Source organism: Euprymna scolopes, chromosome 39 (genome assembly GCF_053919585.1).
Source record: "Euprymna scolopes isolate OS-2025 chromosome 39, ASM5391958v1, whole genome shotgun sequence".
Taxonomy (NCBI): Eukaryota; Metazoa; Mollusca; class Cephalopoda; order Sepiida; family Sepiolidae; genus Euprymna; species Euprymna scolopes.
The window spans coordinates 73778095-73797189 of record NC_136520.1 but is presented as its reverse complement, the minus strand read 5'-3'; the positions used below and the strand labels follow the sequence as shown (position 1 = coordinate 73797189).

At 34.0% G+C, this 19095-nt stretch overlaps 1 protein-coding gene across 2 annotated transcripts in view; it reads left to right on the top strand.

The window, feature by feature from the left end:
* LOC145263871 (uncharacterized) overlaps positions 1 to 19095 on the top strand; it is a 212734-nt gene that overhangs the window by 42330 nt on the left and 151309 nt on the right. The window contains exon 1 of one of the 2 annotated variants that reach the window (XM_080120946.1): positions 18103 to 18815. The exons of the other annotated variant lie outside the window; for it this stretch is intronic. The gene's annotated coding sequence lies outside the window, so the exon portion shown is untranslated. Of the gene's footprint in view, positions 1 to 18102; positions 18816 to 19095 lie in introns of those variants that run through there. 2 annotated transcript variants of the gene reach the window in all.

The following is a 19095-nucleotide window of genomic DNA, read 5'->3' as shown; positions in this document are numbered from 1 at the left end:
CTGAGACTAAAGCCGCTTTCAGAACTGCCAGCAACCATTGTAAGAAAGTAATAAAGAATGCAAGAGAGTTGTATGCTCAGTCTGTTAAGTCCAAAGTAGCTGAACAGCGGCTTGGTTCCCACCAGTTTTGGCAAATAGCAAATAGGATCCTGAACAAAAGCGTGTGCTCTATCCCAACTATCATCAATGGACCTGAGGTAATCTCGTCAGCATCAGACAAAGCCAAACTCTTTGCCAAGAACTATGCAGCTAATTCTACCCTTTGTGACCAAGGCCGCCAACCCCCAATATTCCCTCCTGTATCAGAAAACACGCTATGTGATATACAAATATCTGTATGTGATGTTACCAAGCTAATCAAAAACCTTGAAAAGCAACTGGCCCTGACGGTATTCCAATTATAGTACTCAAAAATCTTCAACCTGAACAAGCGCCCATACTTACGAAACTGTTTAAACGTCGTCTTAAGAAGAATTGCTTCCCATCACTCTGGAAAATCTCATCATTATGCCCTGTATTTAAAAATTCAGGTGATTGCTCATCTCCCTCTCAGTACAGGCCAATAAGTCTCCTGTGCGTCATGAGTAGTTGCTGGAATCTGTGTTAAATCGAGAAGTAATCAACCATCTCAGCAAAAATAACCTTCTTAGTGACACACAATATGGCTTCCGTTCTGCTAGAACTACTGCAGGTGTGCTTACAGTTATATCTCATAGGATTAGCAAGAAAAAAAGCAACTTGTTTTATTATTTTTGTAGTCTTATTTGTTCATCATGATGCGTCACTCTTCTAGAATTTTTTTTTTTTCGGAAAAATCAAACCATACATTTAAAAATGTAATTTATTTATTAAAATCAAACTACACATTTAAAAATATAATTTATTTATCAAAATCAAACTACACATTTAAAAATCTAATTTATTTATTAAAATCAAACTACAGATTTGGAATGTAATTTATTTATTAAAATCAAACCACACATTTAAAAATATAATTTATCTATTAAAATCAAACTACACATTTAACAATGTAATTTATTTGTTAAAATCAAACTACACATTTAAAAATGTAATTTATTTATTAAAATCAAACTACACATTTAACAATGTAATTTATTTATTAAAATCAAACTACACATTTTAAAATGTAATTTGTTTATTCCTAGATCAGTCAGAAAACATGCAGTAAATGTGTTTTGCCATCAAATATGAAAGCATCTGCTTGGTATATTTTTCTCATCATAAATGCAAAAACTCAAAAAGAACTGGACAGTTGTTAAGTGGTCATCAACAGGCCTTTAATATGCCCAGAGCACAGATTGGGCTGACACCACAAGCGTTACAATATGGAGTTTGTAGCAGAAAATACACGCAATGCAGCAAACTTCTGGCATCTGAATCCTGAAGTGATTCCAACGAATACTAAAAAGCAATTGGCTTTAATTGCTACCCTTTTTCTTTCTCTGCTTCATTGAGACTCGTTTTTTTTTCATCATTTGCAAAAGCACGTAGGTTTTAACAGGAACGTGTGAACTCAGCCAATGAAAATCATTTCCAACCTCAAAAAAACAACACATATATGTGAAAATATAAGTCAGTGCATACTTAGAAACTTCTATAATAGAATCAGTTTTTCTAGAGGTTTAGAGACCGATCAGCCATGCACAGAAGAACCCAAGTAAGTCGTCCCATTGTAAGCCTTTGAGCCTGGGGAGGAAGCAAGTCGAAAAAAAGTACTCAATGAATCACCTTCATCAACTTGTGCACATCTACACAGAAAAGAATTACTACCTATTCACATTCACTAATAAGAAAAAGGTAAACCAACACACCAACATACACAATGCCACGCTGTTAAATACTCACAAACGTTTATTACTTACATACACATATTATTGACAATATGAACATTTTCACTTGTGAGTATTTACTTGACTTTATTTACCTAAACATGTACTTCTGCTATGAGCATTTAATAATTAAAAATATTTTGAGTTAACATGTTCCTCTGAAAACTTACTAGCATTTGGGAGTGACAAAATACATCTATACATGCAGTAACAAGAACAAGGTAAACCAACACACAAACACAATGCCAGGCTGTCAAATACTCACATACGTTTATTAATTACATACACATATTATTCAGACTATGAACATTTTGAATTGTGATTACATATTCAACTTTCTTTACCGAACATAAGTTTACATAAATGAACATTTTCATGATTGAAAATAACTTTTATATTCTTATCTCTTGTATTAAAATGTTTTGTTATAAAATTTTGTTTTTCTCAAGCTTTCATTTACTCTAGACGCTTGGCATAAAGCACTTATATAATATAACTTTTGCCCGTTTTTTTAACGGTCTAAAAAGTCTAGTTAATAATCGATGGCCTTGTGCAACAATACATCAGCAAGTTTAAGTCGATATTCTAATGAAGAAAGGGGATGATCAGTAGAGCGAAGTTGAAATAATTAAACCGTGAAATGTTTCAGGTCATAGTTTGTTTTTTTTTGTTTTTTTGTTTTCTGTTGTTTTTTTGTATTTTTTGTTTTTCGCTTATTTTTAATCTAATTTACCCACTTCTACTTGCACTTTTGTAACGTTGCAGCAAACAAACACATTTGTAACGTTACAGTAAACAAACACATTTGTAACATTGCAGTGAACAAAAACACTTGTAACGTAGCAGTAAACAAACACATTTGTAATATTGCAGTAAACAAACACATTTGTAACGCTGCAGTAAACAAACACATTTGTAACGTTGCAGCAAACAAACACATTTGTAACATAGCAGTGAACAAAGACATTTGTAACTTTGCAGTAAACAAACACATTTGTAATGTTGCAGTAAACAAACACATTTGTAAAGCTGCAGTAAACAAACACATTTGTAACGTTGCAGCAAACAAGCACATTTGTAACGCTGCAGCAAACAAACACATTTATAACATTGCAGTAATCAAACACATTTGTAACATTGCAGCAAACAAACACATTTGTAACGTTACAGTAAACAAATACATTTGTAACGTTGCAGTAAATAAACACATTTGTAACGTTGCAGTAAACAAAAACATTTGTAAAATTGCAGTGAACAAACACATTTGTAACGTTGCAGTAAACAAACCCATTTGTAATGTTGCAGCAAACAAACATTTTGTAATGTTGCAGTAAACAAACACATTTGTAAAGCTGCAGTAAACAAACACATTTGTAACGTTGCAGCAAACAAGCACATTTGTAACGCTGCAGCAAACAAACACATTTATAACATTGCAGTAAACAAACACATTTGTAACATTGCAGCAAACAAACACATTTGTAACGTTACAGTAAACAAATACATTTGTAACGTTGCAGTAAATAAACACATTTGTAACGTTGCAGTAAACAAAAACATTTGTAAAATTGCAGTGAACAAACACATTTGTAACGCTGCAGTAAACAAACCCATTTGTAATGTTGCAGCAAACAAACATTTTGTAATGTTGCAGTAAACAAACACATTTGTAACGTTGCAGTAAACAAACACATTTGTAACATTACAGTAAACAAACACATTTGTAACGTTGCAGTAAACAAACAAAAATGTGTTTGTTTACTGCAACGTTAAAAATGTGTTTGTTTGCTGTAACGTTATAAATGTGTTTGTTTGCTGCAACGTTACAAATGTGTTTGTTTGCTGAAACGTTACAAATGTGTTTGTTTGCTGTAACGTTACAAATGTGTGTGTTTACAGCAATGTTATAAATGTGTTTGTTTGCTGCAGCGTTACAAATGTGTTTGTTTGCCGCAACGTTACAAATGTGTTTGTTTACTGCAATGTTACAAGTGTGTTCGTTTGCTGTAACGTTACAAATGTGTCTGTTTGCTGCAACATTACAAATGTGTTTGTTTACTGCAACGTTACAAATGTGTTTGTTCACTGCAATGTTACAAATGTGTTTGTTAACTGCAACGTTACAAATGTGTTTGTTAACTGCAACATTACAAAATGTTTGTTTGCTGCAACATTACAAATGTGTTTGTTTCCTGCAACGTTACAAATGTGTTTGTTCACTGCAATGTTACAAATGTGTTTGTTTACTGCAACATTACAAATGTGTTTGTTTACTGCAACGTTACAAATGTGCTTGTTTGCTGCAACGTTACAAATGTGTTTGTTTACTGCAGCGTTAAAAATGTGTTTGTTTACTGCAACATTACAAATGTGTTTGTTTACTTCAACGTTACAAATGTGTTTCTTTACTGCAACGTTACAAATGTGTTTGTTTACTGAAACGTTAAAAATATGTTTGTTTGCTGCAACGTTACAAATGTGTTTGTTTGCTGTAACGTTGCAAATGTGTTTGTTTGCTGCAACGTTACAAATGTGTTTGTTTACTGCAACGTTACAAATGTATTTGTTTACTGCAACGTTACAAATGTGTTTGTTTGCTGCAATGTTACAAATGTGTTTGTTTACTGCAATGTTATAAATGTGTTTGTTTGCTGCAGCCTTACAAATGTGTTTGTTTGCTGCAACGTTACAAATGTGTTTGTTTACTGCAGCGTTACAAATGTGTTTGTTTACTGCAACATTACAAATGTGTTTGTTTACTGCAACGTTACAAATGTGTTTCTTTACTGCAACGTTACAACTGTGTTTGTTTACTGCAACGTTACAAATGTGTTTGTTTGCTTCAACGTTACAAATGTGTTTGTTTGCTGTAACGTTGCAAATGTGTTTGTTTGCTGCAACGTTACAAATCTGTTTGTTTACTGCAAATTTGTAACGTTTCAGCAAACAAACACATTTGTAACGTTGCAACAAACAAACACATTTATAACGTTACAGCAAACAAACACATTTGTATCGTTACAGCAAACAAACACATTTGTAACGTTACAGTAAACAATCACATTTGTAACGTTCCAGTAAACAAACACATTTATAACGTTGCAGCAAACAAACACATTTGTAACGTTGCAGTAAACAAACACATTTGTAACGTTGCAGCAAAGAAACACATTTGTAATGTTGCAGTAAACAAACACATTTTTAACGTTGCAGCAAACAAACACATTTGTAACGTTGCAGCAAACAAACACATTTGTAACGTTGCAGCAAACAAACACATTTGTAACGTTGCAGCAAACAAATACATTTGTAACGTTGCAGTAAACAAACACATTTGTAACGTTGCAGTAAACAAACACATTTTTAACGTTGCAGCAAACAAACACATTTGTAACATTGCAGTTAACAAACACATTTGTTACGGTGCAGTAAACAAACACATTTGCAACGTTGCAGTAAACAAACACATTTGTAACGTTGCAGTAAACAAACACATTTATAATGTTGCAGCAAACAAACACATTTGTAACATTGCAGCAAACAAACACATTTGTTACGTTGCAGCAAACAAACACATTTGTAACGTTACAGCAAACAAACACTTTTGTGACGTTGCAGCAATGAAACACATTTGTAACGTTGCAGCAAACAAACACATTTGTAACGTTGCAGTAAGCAAACACATTTGTAACGTTGCAGTAAACAAAGACATTTGTAACGTTGCAGTAAACAAACACATTTGTAACTTTGCAGTAAACAAACACATTTGTAACTTTGCAGTAAACAAACACATTTATAATGTTGCAGCAAACAAACACATTTGTAACATTGCAGTAAACAAACACATTTGTAACGTTGCAGCAAACAAACACATTTGTAACGTTACAGCAAACAAACAGTAAACAAATCCATTTGTAACGTTGCAGCAAACAAACACATTTGTAACGTTGCAGCAAACAAACACATTTGTAACGTTGCAGTAAACAAATACATTTGTAACGTTGCAGCAAACAAATACATTTGTAACGTTGCAGTAAACAAACAAATTTGTAACGTTGCAGCAAACAAACACTTTTGTAAAGTCGCAGCAAACAAACACATTTGTAACGTTGCAGTAAACAAACACATTTTTAACGTTGCAGCAACCAAACACATTTGTAACGTTGCAGTAAACAAAGACATTTGTAACATTACAGCAAACAAACACATTTGTAACGTTTCAGCAAACACATTTGTAACGTTGCAGTAAACAAACACAATTGTAACGTTGCAGTAAACAAACACATTTGTAACGTTGCAGCAAACAAACACATTTGTAACGTTGCAGTAAACAAACACATTTGTATCGTTACAGCAAACAAACACATTTGTAACGTTACAGTAAACAATCACATTTGTAACGTTCCAGTAAACAAACACATTTATAACGTTGCAGCAAACAAACACATTTGTAACGTTGCAGTAAACAAACACATTTGTAACGTTGCAGCAAAGAAACACATTTGTAATGTTGCAGTAAACAAACACATTTGTAATGTTGCAGTAAACAAACACATTTGTAACGTTGCAGCAAACAAACACATTTGTAATGTTGCAGCAAACAAACACATTTGTAACGTTGCAGCAAACAAACACATTTGCAACGTTGCAGTAAACAAACACATTTATAACGTCGCAGCAAACAAATACATTTGTAACGTTGCAGTAAACAAACACATTTGTAACGTTGCAGTAAACAAACACATTTTTAACGTTGCAGCAAACAAACACATTTGTAACGTTGCAGCAAACAAACACATTTGTAACGTTGCAGCAAACAAACACATTTGTAACGTTGCAGCAAACAAATACATTTGTAACGTTGCAGTAAACAAACACATTTGTAACGTTGCAGTAAACAAACACATTTTTAACGTTGCAGCAAACAAACACATTTGTAACATTGCAGTTAACAAACACATTTGTTACGGTGCAGTAAACAAACACATTTGCAACGTTGCAGTAAACAAACACATTTGTAACGTTGCAGTAAACAAACACATTTATAATGTTGCAGCAAACAAACACATTTGTAACATTGCAGCAAACAAACACATTTGTTACGTTGCAGCAAACAAACACATTTGTAACGTTACAGCAAACAAACACTTTTGTGACGTTGCAGCAATGAAACACATTTGTAACGTTGCAGCAAACAAACACATTTGTAACGTTGCAGTAAGCAAACACATTTGTAACGTTGCAGTAAACAAAGACATTTGTAACGTTGCAGTAAACAAACACATTTGTAACTTTGCAGTAAACAAACACATTTATAATGTTGCAGCAAACAAACACATTTGTAACATTGCAGTAAACAAACACATTTGTAACGTTGCAGCAAACAAACACATTTGTAACGTTACAGCAAACAAACAGTAAACAAATCCATTTGTAACGTTGCAGCAAACAAACACATTTGTAACGTTGCAGCAAACAAACACATTTGTAACGTTGCAGTAAACAAATACATTTGTAACGTTGCAGCAAACAAATACATTTGTAACGTTGCAGTAAACAAACAAATTTGTAACGTTGCAGCAAACAAACACTTTTGTAAAGTCGCAGCAAACAAACACATTTGTAACGTTGCAGTAAACAAACACATTTGTAACGTTGCAGCAACCAAACACATTTGTAACGTTGCAGTAAACAAAGACATTTGTAACATTACAGCAAACAAACACATTTGTAACGTTTCAGCAAACACATTTGTAACGTTGCAGTAAACAAACACAATTGTAACGTTGCAGTAAACAAACACATTTGTAACGTTGCAGCAAACAAACACATTTGTAACGTTGCAGTAAACAAACACATTTGTAACGTTGCAGTAAGCAAACACATTTGTAACGTTGCAGCAAACAAACACATTTATAACGTTGCAGCAAACAAACACTTTTGTAACGTTGTAGCAAACAAACACATTTGTAACGTTGCAGTAAACAAACACATTTGTAACGGTGCAGCAAACAAACACATTTGAAACGTTGCAGTAAACAAACACATTTGTAACGTTGCAGCAAACAAACATATTTATAACGTTGTAGTAAACAAACACATTTGTAACGTTGCAGCAAACAAACACATTTGTAACATTGCAGTAAACAAACACATTTGTAACGTTGCAGTAAACAAACACATTTGTAACGTTGCAGTAAACAAACACATTTGTAACGTTGCAGTAAACAAACACATTTGTAACGTTGCAGCAAACAAACACATTTGTAACGTTGCAGCAAACAAACACATTTGTAACGTTGCAGCAAACGAACACATTTGTAACGTTGCAGCAAACAAACACATTTGTAATGTTGCAGTAAACAAACACATTTGTAACGTTGCAGTAAACAAACACTTTTGTCTCCATTAGAGGTTGTTCCGAATTCTAAGATCTTTCCCATCAATTTTTAGTTTATTTAGCGTTTTTAACCAGTCTTCATGTCTTACTTTATCGATGACTTTTGAGAAATCGATAAACCATAGGTAGGACTCTTTCTGCATCTCTATTTATCTTTCTATCAGCATTGTCATTGTGAATCTGGCATTTGTTGTTCCGTTGTCTGCGACAAATCCAAATTGTAAGTCTGATATTTTAGATTGTGTTTTTTACATAGTCTCATCATTAGTATTTTCAATATGCGCTTCAATTTATGGCTCATCAGACTAATCGTTCTGTGACATTCACAGTCGGTTGTCCCAGGTTCTTAGGGAGTGTGATGAATGTAGAGATAAGCATATCTGCTGGAAATTTTCAGTCGCTATGAGAAGACGATTTCTTGCTTGTGATGTCATTAATCTTACTGTGTATGTACTTACTATGAATTTATACCTTTTTGTTTTCGTCTACTGTTCATTTTGTCAAGGATTTCTTGCGTCATCCAGATCTTGTGCTTTTTCTTAGGTTTTAAAAGGATGTTCTCTTCTATCGCTTCTTTGATGCTATTCTTCAGCTGTTTCCATTGATTCCTACGTCGATGACCACCTCCAAGACCTGCTACTGAAAAACTCTCCTTAAGTGCGCGGTCCGTCTTTAACAGTTTGAAATTATAATTTGGTTAATGTTTTTTTTTTGTTTTTGTTTTTTTAAGGATTTTCGACTTCAAGTTGAATGTGCGCACAACAGGGATATGGTCACTACTACAGTCTGCTCCTGGCATAGATTTTTCTGATTCGATTGCATTTTGGAACCAGGATTGGATCAAGATGTTATCGATCTGGTTGCATTGTTTATCACCTGAATTTATCCATGTCTACTTGTTTCTTGGATAATTCTCATACCATTTATTGGTTGCAACACCATTCCACCAATCGTTCTCCTCTTTCGTTAACTTCACTGAGTCCATGTTAGCCAACAATGTTTCCAATTCTATTTCCTCCAAGTTTGGCATTAAAATCGCTCATTATGATCTTGGCATCGGATGATTTCAGTTGCTTAAGATTTTCCTTCAGTTTTTCACAGAATGTTTCAATTTCTGCATCATCATGATTTGATGTTGCAGCATATATCTGTAGGACGAACTGCAAGCACTTGTACCCCCCTCGACGTAAATACCCCCAACAAACCGAACAAGCAGCTAAATCCCACCCCATCAGAGTAGAGATCTCTAGATGTAAGAGAGCCTTCTAATCCAGTAGTTTCTTCCCCAGACTTTGGAATTCCCTTCCGGGTCCCTGCTTCCTCAAGTGTACTGACATGCAGAAGTTCAAGTGTAACGTGAACCGACATCTTGCTGCCCAACTCCCTACTGTAACGCCTCGTTCGAGGAGGTGGCTAAGACTCTTATTTCACTCGATCTCGGCACGTGGTCGTCTAGGCTCCTCGGAGGTTGTTACATAATCTGGTATGCTGAAAGCGAATATCGAAGCGGCAGGCAGGAAGAAAGACAACGATCGTAGTCTATCTACAAAAGCTTAATTGTCATAAAATTATGTACAAATGTTTTTACAATTCTCATTCAGATTTTATAAGTTCTTTTCAAAGTCTCAATTCTCTTCACAGACAGTGACCGACTGATGGATGAGGTGGGGAGGGATCACGTCTCTTCTCTACTCTGATTTGAACTCTGTTCGACTCAACTCCGAAACTCTTCTTATTAATTTTCGCACGACAGTCGTATTTATAGTAAGGTAAGTGGATGGGGTAGTACTTCTCCCTAGCCAATAGGATTTCGCCATGAAATCTCCACAAAATCCTAAGCCCCATGGTTCTGCGTGGGTACAATTCCCACACTGAAATCTAAGTATGATTTTCAAGGACAGATGTCAATTCTGACCTTCCGACCCTAGGTTCATCTAAGGCCAGACAAGGTTCTAAGTGAAATTTCCTGTCGTCAACTTTTAGCCGTAAAAATACATTTCTCTGATTTTCAAAAAATATCTATTTTGACATGAAATAAAATATGTATATTTATCTTCTCTATCTTAAATCCTTGGGTTATCTGGCGTCACCCGGGAATACAAAGCTACCTCAGCGTAGTTCTAACGCTTCTTAATGGGGGATTACGTTACACTACATAGTACCCCTGTAGCTTATGTCCCTGATAGTAGCCCCCTACATCAAAGTGGCAACGGGCCTTATTTGGGGTGAAAATGTAATTTAAAAAAAGAAAAGAAAAAAAAAGGATGCTGATGTCAAAAAGTTTGGCACTGGGAGTTACTGCCATGATTCGGTCTGATATTGGCCAATAGTCTTTAAGTTTCTTCACAATGTTGGGTGGGATTATTATGTCGACACATCTTGGATTTTGTTCACCACGAGGGTAGAGCATTTTATAACCATCTGATGTAAAATTTCCTGTTCCTTTCCATCTCAACTCTACAATGTCAATCTCCTTTCCCTTCATTTCACTTTTAATATTGTCAAATTTACCAATCTGATGTTTCTGATGTTCCATGTTGCTATCTTCTTTGGTTTATTCTTTACTACATAATTTGGATCCTAGAACATGTCTCAAATTTAAGATTTAAGCTTAAGGGATCTTAAGAAGAAATTTAAATTCAGGCAAGCTTGCTTAATTAGTGTCTAATGATTATGGATCAAATTTAATGCAAATCTGAAATATTTGAATTCTTAAATACAAGATTATGCTTATATCATGCACCCTAAAAAAAACTTAAAGTTACTGCAAATAAAATAAAATTCCAGAAATATTTTTTAATTAATAGTTTTATTTATAAAAAATAAAACTTTGTTAAAATTCGAATTTTAACAAATTTTCATTTATAAAAAATAAAACTTTGTTAAAATTCGAATTTTAACAAATTTTTATTTATAAAAAATAAAAATTTGTTAAAATTCGAATTTTAGCAAATTTTTATTCATAAAAAATAAAAATTTGTTAAAATTCGAATTTTCATGAAGGGCTTATCCTCCTACTACTCCATTTTTAAAAACTAGATTAAACTAAATATAGCCTATATTACCCTTCCTTGCGCCTAGCAGATGTGTTCCAAAATTCATAATGATCAGTTAATTAGTTTAGTACTGAATCTCATACACACAAACATATAAACACAAGCAGGCTGCCCGGCGTTGTTCAGTCGTAAAATACACGTAAATATTGTATTTGAATTAATGCAGAATTCTTATTTATTATAAATAGAAATATCGTAAATATCAAACGTAACGTTAAATTCCTTAAAAAATTTGAAGTAAAAAAAAAAAAAACGGAAAGAAACTGAGACATATGCATGTGAGTATTAAGCTTTCTCTAAAGAGTTCATTTCTTGTAAGCAAAAAAAAAATATTCGAGTTGAGATCGAAATCGAAAGCTAAAGACAGTGAGCCAAGTTCGATAACCATTGGGCCAGCTTGACACTATTTTTAAAAGTGTTTTCAAACCTATTTATTCTTAAAATAAGGAATCTGTTATATGGACGTCCATGCATGCGCAGTCGTGAAACCATTGACAAGCAGATAAACATTTGATGACACCCAAATACCAATTTTTTTCAATTTTCACTTCTTAGCAGTCTTTTATTACGAATGAGAACCGATTAAAAAGTTTTCCGCATGTCTGAATACCTTATATACCAAATTTCAAATCTGTAGATCAAATTTTCGTTGTGTATATAAATTCGGAAGTGTCCTCACACACACACACACACACACACACATTCTCACTATATATATAGATTTACAGGGTGGCCACAAAGTCACGCACCAATGTTAATGTTTATCTTTTATTAGCTTTGAATTTGAATTTGAATTTTTTAACTTTTTTAATTAACATTGGTGCGTGACTTTGTGGCCACCCTGTACATGTACAAAGTGCCTTCAATAATTTTCCAGACTTTTTTTTGAATGAGCATTTTTATTGACAGTACACACATGAAACTCTAGTCCCCTTCAAAGTAATCTCCTCCGGCTGCAATGCACTTATTGTACCGTTTCAACAACTTCTGTAAGGCCCCATGGAAGTCTTCATGTGTAAGTGTGTCTATGACCCTCGTCACAGCCTCTTCCCATCAATTGTCTTATAACTATTTTTTTTTTTTTACGCAGTGGTCACCACTTATCAAGGCCCAGAAGCCACTCAGGGATAAGGGTTATTGCAAGTACATTACAACTAATGTTTTCCTTGAGCTTAGGGAATCACCAAAAATCACAGGAAGTAATGTTGAAAATCTTCCGCATCTTCAATCCTTCACAAATAATTGTGTGTACAGTTCCCACACTGACATCAAACTGTGCACTTGTTGTTTCTAGAGACATGCGACGGTCCTTATCAATGAAATTCGTTATTTGGGCAATCAACTCTGGTGTTCTGACTTCCTTACTCCTCCTACATCTCCCATCATTCCTCACAGGCTCCCTGACTTCCCTTCAATCTTTTATCCCACTCAAAAACTGATGCAAGATGGTCCAAATGCAGTCTAAAGCATTCCAAACGTTTCTGTGGCATTTTTTCCAAGTTTAAAACAAAATTTTATTGCATATCATTCTTCTAAAGTGTCCTCACATCCAGATTGCATTTTTTTTTAATTCACCAGCTCTAACAATCAAGCTTTAGTAAGGTGTATTCCAATTCCTGCTGTAGCTGTTCATTTGGTCAGTCATCTCATAAGATATATAACAAGAATTTTCAACACGACAATTTTAAATGCCTGTATAAAAAAAAATGCCTGAAAGTTTATTGGAGACCCCTCGTACCTAACTTTATATATAGAGAAATAAATAAATGCCAATTACTTTTAACAACGATGGAAAGAAAGAGTTAAAAATAAATAAGAAAATAATTCTTTTCCTCGTTCCTTCAACTAAGAATCAACGGCCAGACTCATCGAGATCGATTTTTTATTCTATGAAAAAAAAAATGATGCTTGAATGAAGAAAGGATAGAATGCCAAGTTTTACCATGAATGCTTTTTTTATTATTATTTTTTTTAATCTACGAGACACGTACGCCGGCGTTGCCTGGAAAATTTGAAGAACCAAAAAAAAATCTTGTTCCCCCCCCCTCTTTCTTTTTAAGTAGTGTTAAGCGAATCAGCAATTATCGTGTTCCTTAATAATATAAACGCTAGAATGGCCCTGAGATGAGGGGTCATTTTACGTTAGATTTATATGCTAAACTTAAATTTTAACCATAGATTAGTATTATAATCTTCAAAAAGCCTGCAAATTTTCATGTAGTTTCGTTCCATAGAACCATAAACATAAGAATTTCATTGTTCAATTTTGCTACGAGTATAGATATATCCATATATACAGCCCTTTTTTTGGGGGGGGGCAATTTTATAAGTTCCAAATCTCAGCAACTATTGAAAAGAATTTAACAAATAAAAGCTCATTGGAAAGGTAATGACCAGAATTGTGTAGTGGGTCATCTGACATTTGCTCATAAGGTCGCACATTAAAGAGATGATTCATCATCCAGAGCCTATTTTTGGTATTTTTTTACAGCCATGAAATATTTCAATCATTTGTTTTCCTAGTTTTGCATATGAATTACAAAATATCTGATATTTCCTTGAAAACTCTGGCCTTGATGGAGTGGAGACTAAAACTTGCTGCTATGTTATATCTTCCCTCTTTGGTTTTCATATATAAAGTAAATTTCACAGTGTATAAGGATTATTTGATACTGGAGATATTTATAATTGTACCCTATTTCCAAAAGAGGGGAGATATAACACGTGAGAAATATTTGGAATCAAGTCTCCCCTTGCTGTTATTTCAGATCATTTGAAACCATAGCAGCAAATTTTAGTTTCCTCTCCATCAAGACCAGAAGTTTGTGGGAAATGTATATATATATATATATATATATATATATATATATATATATATATATATATATATATATATATATATATAGGAGCAAATAGTTAATAAAACATGTTAAAAAAACACTTTGAAAAAGAGTTAAAAACATATTTAATCTGAAAAGGGAACACTTGATAAGTGGATAGTCCTTAATCCGCGGAGTTTCAAAGAAATACTTTCCTCCCCGTCAGAGGGTAGGAGTTAGCAAAATGCGGGATCGGATTTTGTATACAAAAGTATTTGATGAAACAACAAGTAAGTCAAAGATCTTACTTGATAACAAAAAGTGAAGCAGAGGGAATATGGTGAAGAAAAAGGTGATTTCACGTGAATGGATAATCTGGTGAAAGGTAAATTATCCAATGACGGTAAAATCCAAAAATGTAAATCCAAGAATGTTAATTAAATTTCCATTCACACAAGTAAAATCCAAGGAAATCACGTAATTGGAAGATGGTCCAAAATAATCCAAAAGGCCGAAATCCATGGAATAATTCACAAATATGTACAAGGAAAAAGTGGGGAAATTCCAATAATATTAATAAAAGAAAAATAAGATATGCGTTTGACACGGCTGCCGAGACAAAATGTAATTAAGAAAAATCAGTGAAGAAGAAGAGAAAAAATCAGTGAAGAAAAAAAATTAAATGGTGATAGAATTAAATATGAAATAGAAAAGCAAATGTCAAAATGGCCCAGACAAAATGACGTTAAAAGGTGCGAAAAATATACGGCAAAAAAGAGGTCAACTGAAATGTACAGGTTATTACTTAAGAAAATGTCAGCAAGAGTTATTAAAAGACGCTAAATCGAAAAAATAAATAAATTAATAAAAAAATTTATATATATATATATATATATATATATATATATATATATATATATATATATATAAAATAAAATAAATTCCCCCCCCCCTCTTCTTCTTCCCTGATCTTTCTTATTATGTCTCGGCAGTCGTGTGAAAAGCATATCTTATTTTTCTTTTATTAATATTATTGGAATTTTCCCCTTTTCTTTTCTTTGTACATATTTGTGAATTATTCCATGGATTTCGGCCTTTTGGATTATTTTGGACCATCTTCCAATTACGTGATTTCCTTGGATTTTACTTGTGCAAATGGAAACTTGTAGTTTCATCGAATAATTTTGTATGCAAAATCTGATCCCGCATTTTGCTAATTCCTACCCTCTGATGAGAAGGAAAGTATGTCTTCGAAACTCCGCAGATTAAGGACTATCCACTTATCAAGTGTTTCTTTTTCATATTAAATATGTTTTTAACATGTTTTATTAACTGTTTGCTCTTTATATATATATATATATATATATATATATATATATATATATATATATATATATATATATATATATATAATTATTTTTTTATTATAATAATTAAATACCTACAGACACTAGTGTTTCATCCTTTCGGGATTCTTCAGTGCAGGGTGTCACGATTACTACCAGTCGAACGATTCGAACCCCGCGACACGAGACATCTCTGGCTCGATTAGCGGAGGCCGTATCCATTCGGCTACTATTAACCGTGTGAAATAGCGTTGAATTTTAAACATTTTAATTTAAATGTTCATTACGTCAGGCAGACAGTGATCAAATCGTTATACGATGATCTACGCATAAGAGCTAAATTGACCGACTTTTAATTCAACTGAAAGTGCTCAACGATAAGAAACGAATTTCTTAAAGGGGCTGTCATAATTATTTTTTTACTATAATAATTAAATACCTACAGACACTAGTGTTTCATCCTTTCGGGATTCTTCAGTGCAGGGTGTCACGATTACTACCAGTCGAACGATTCGAACCCCGCGACACGAGACATCTCTGGCTCGATTAGCGGAGGCCGTATCCATTCGGCTACTATTAACCGTGTGAAATAGCGTTGAATTTTAAACATTTTAATTTAAATGTTCATTACGTCAGGCAGACAGTGATCAAATCGTTATACGATGATCTACGCATAAGAGCTAAATTGACCGACTTTTAATTCAACTGAAAGTGCTCAACGATAAGAAACGAATTTCTTAAAGGGGCTGTCATAATTATTTTTTTACTATATATATATATATATATAATTATTTTTTTACTATATATATATATATATATATATATATATATATATATATATATATATATATATATATATATATATGTTCAAGTAGAGAAATGTCTAACTGTTTATTCATCTATCATTCCTCACCTCGTTATATAATTATTTTGCAATCAAGATGTTGGTATGTCCGGCATATATAAAGTCCGTTGGTGGTATTGAACTTTAGCACCATACCACCAACGGACTTTATATACACCGGACATACAAACAATCAAATCGATTGATTGTCTGCTTAAGTTGGGGACCTCCTCCCCTACCGATGAACCTGGAGGAAGCGTCCTATGCCTCTCTCCAGTGACTTAGTCTACAATACATTTAGTCTACATTGCACTGTAGAGAACCTACTGTTTATTGTACGAAATTATTTTCATGTAATTATTTTCATGTAATTATTTTCATGTAATACTTAATACTTGAATTAATGTTTAACAGTCAAGCGGCACGGTTCAATTTTGCTCTAAACAGAAACATTCATTTCGAAAGCGCAACCTGTCTCATTAAAGAACCTAATGTTGATTTTATTTGCCAGACCTTTCTGCTTGTGCGATGATAAGACTTCTCAAATGCACCTGTGATGTTAGGCTGTATAAGGGTATAATTTTTGGTCAAAATCGGACTACTTCCAAGTTGACCGAGTTTTATCGATTATTGATTTTCGATACTTATCGAACGTATTCCGATACAAAACCTACCCAAAAACACCCCAGACACATATAGTACATGTGTGAAATTTCAAAAACATCAGCCAACCGTTTCGAGGTCTATAGGGAACTCTCTCTCACTCTCTCTCACTCTCTCTCTCACTCTCTCTCTCTCTCTCTCTCTCTCGCTTTGTGTTAGAGAGAGAGAGAGAGAGAAGCAGCCGTTTCGGAGTCCATAAGGAACTCTCTCTCTCTCTCTCTTTCTCTCTCTCTCTCTCTCTCACACACACACACATGCACAGAGTGAGAGAGAGAGAAAGAGAGACAGACAGAGACTTTTATATATAAGTAGGTAGATTGTTTGCGGATTGAGTCAACAATCTACACTAATGCAAAAAAAAAACAAAAAAAAACAATAATTCAATGTGTACTTATTAAAGTTACGCACAGACGAGAAGCATACACACACAGTCGCATAAGATTGTGTTTAATATTCAAACAGAGACTTCGAGGAATCTCAAGCAAAATAGGCGAGATATCCTAACGGCCCCTATGCTACAATTGCACAATTGCACTTATCTTTGTAACGGCTTATTTTTTTTAGAAAATGTTGCGCTATTTTTATCTTATTTAAGGGTGGGATATAAAGAAAGAAAGAAAGAAAGAAAGAAAGAAAGAAAGAATGAATGAATGAACGAATGAATGAATGAATGATATAAAGAGGGTAGAAAAAGTGCCAACTTTGCTGAGTTCAAGACAAGGAGAGGGGGAGAAACAGAAAGAGAGAGAAAGACGAAGATGTTGGGGGGGGGTTAAAGAATGAGAGAGAATGGGAGAATAAGTGAGATATCCAAACGGCCCCTATGCTACAAATGTGCAACACCTGCACTTATCTTTGTATATAGTCCGCTGATTTTCTTAGAAAATGTTGCGCTATTTTTATCTTATTTAAGGATGAGAAAGAAAGAAAGAAAGAATAAATGAATGAACGAATGAATGAATGATAGAAAGAGGGTAAAAAGAAAGTACTGACTTTGTTGAGTTCAAAAGAGAGGGGGGGAGAAAGAGAGGGAAAGACGGAAATTCCGGGGGGGGAGGCAAGAATGAGCGAGAACGGGAGAATAAAATATAGGGTGAGAAAGAAAGGAAGAAGAAGAAAACGGAGGGAAGGAATGAAGGATCTCCAGTACCGACTTCGCTCGGTTAAATGCAGCAAGATAAAAAAAAAAAAAAATAGCAGGGAGTGGAGAGAGGGGGGATTATGTGCAAGAGAGAGAGAAGGGGGAGAATGTGAAAGTGGAGCAGCATATAAAGAATAAGAAAGAAAAAAAGACCAAGAGGGAAGAGAAGGAAGAAAAAATGAATAGGGGACAGGGGAGGGGAAGGAACGAAAATAAGGTAAGTAACCGACTCTGCTGGAGTCTAAAAAAAATAAGAGAAAGAAAGAATGAATGAACGAATGTGTGCCAGTGAGAAAGTGGATGAGAAAAGAGAGGAAGAGAGGGAGAGAAAGAAAGAGAAAAGGACAGAGGGGGAGATAGGGGAGAGAGAGAGCAGCTTTTCGTTTTGCTGCGCTACGATTCTACCATTCTTGCTACTGAATGTTTGCGAGCCGTCGTCTCTGACGATGGAAAAACATGGAAACGCTAACAACGGGACTGCATTCTTCTCATTATTTCTTAGCTTAAACTTAAAAGTGTCAGTTTAAAAAAAAAATGCTTTAAATAATCGAAAAAAAAAAAAGAAAAAGAAAAAAGAAAAAAAGCGGCATAAAAATAAATCATATTATTAAGTCATGCCGTTAACACGCACTTGCAAATCGGATTTTCTCTTCTCCTTCAAACCAAACACATCCGGGTTGATATTTATTTAAAAAGGTGAGTGGAACTACCTCTTATCGTTGATATAAAAGTGTTATTTTAGTGGCTTTTCCTCTTCTCGGAGTGTTTTTCTACAGCGCTATGCAAGCATTTTATTTTTTTTTTTTCAAATACCTTAACTGATTAAGTCTTTTTTTTTTTTTTTTTTTACCTGTTAAATTTTGTTCGCCTGTCTGGAGTGTGGAGTGGAGGGAGCGCATGGAGGGGGGTCGTCTACGCATTCATGGTTGAATCGTTTAAAAAAAAAGCAACACATGGAACCTGCTTTTATTTATTT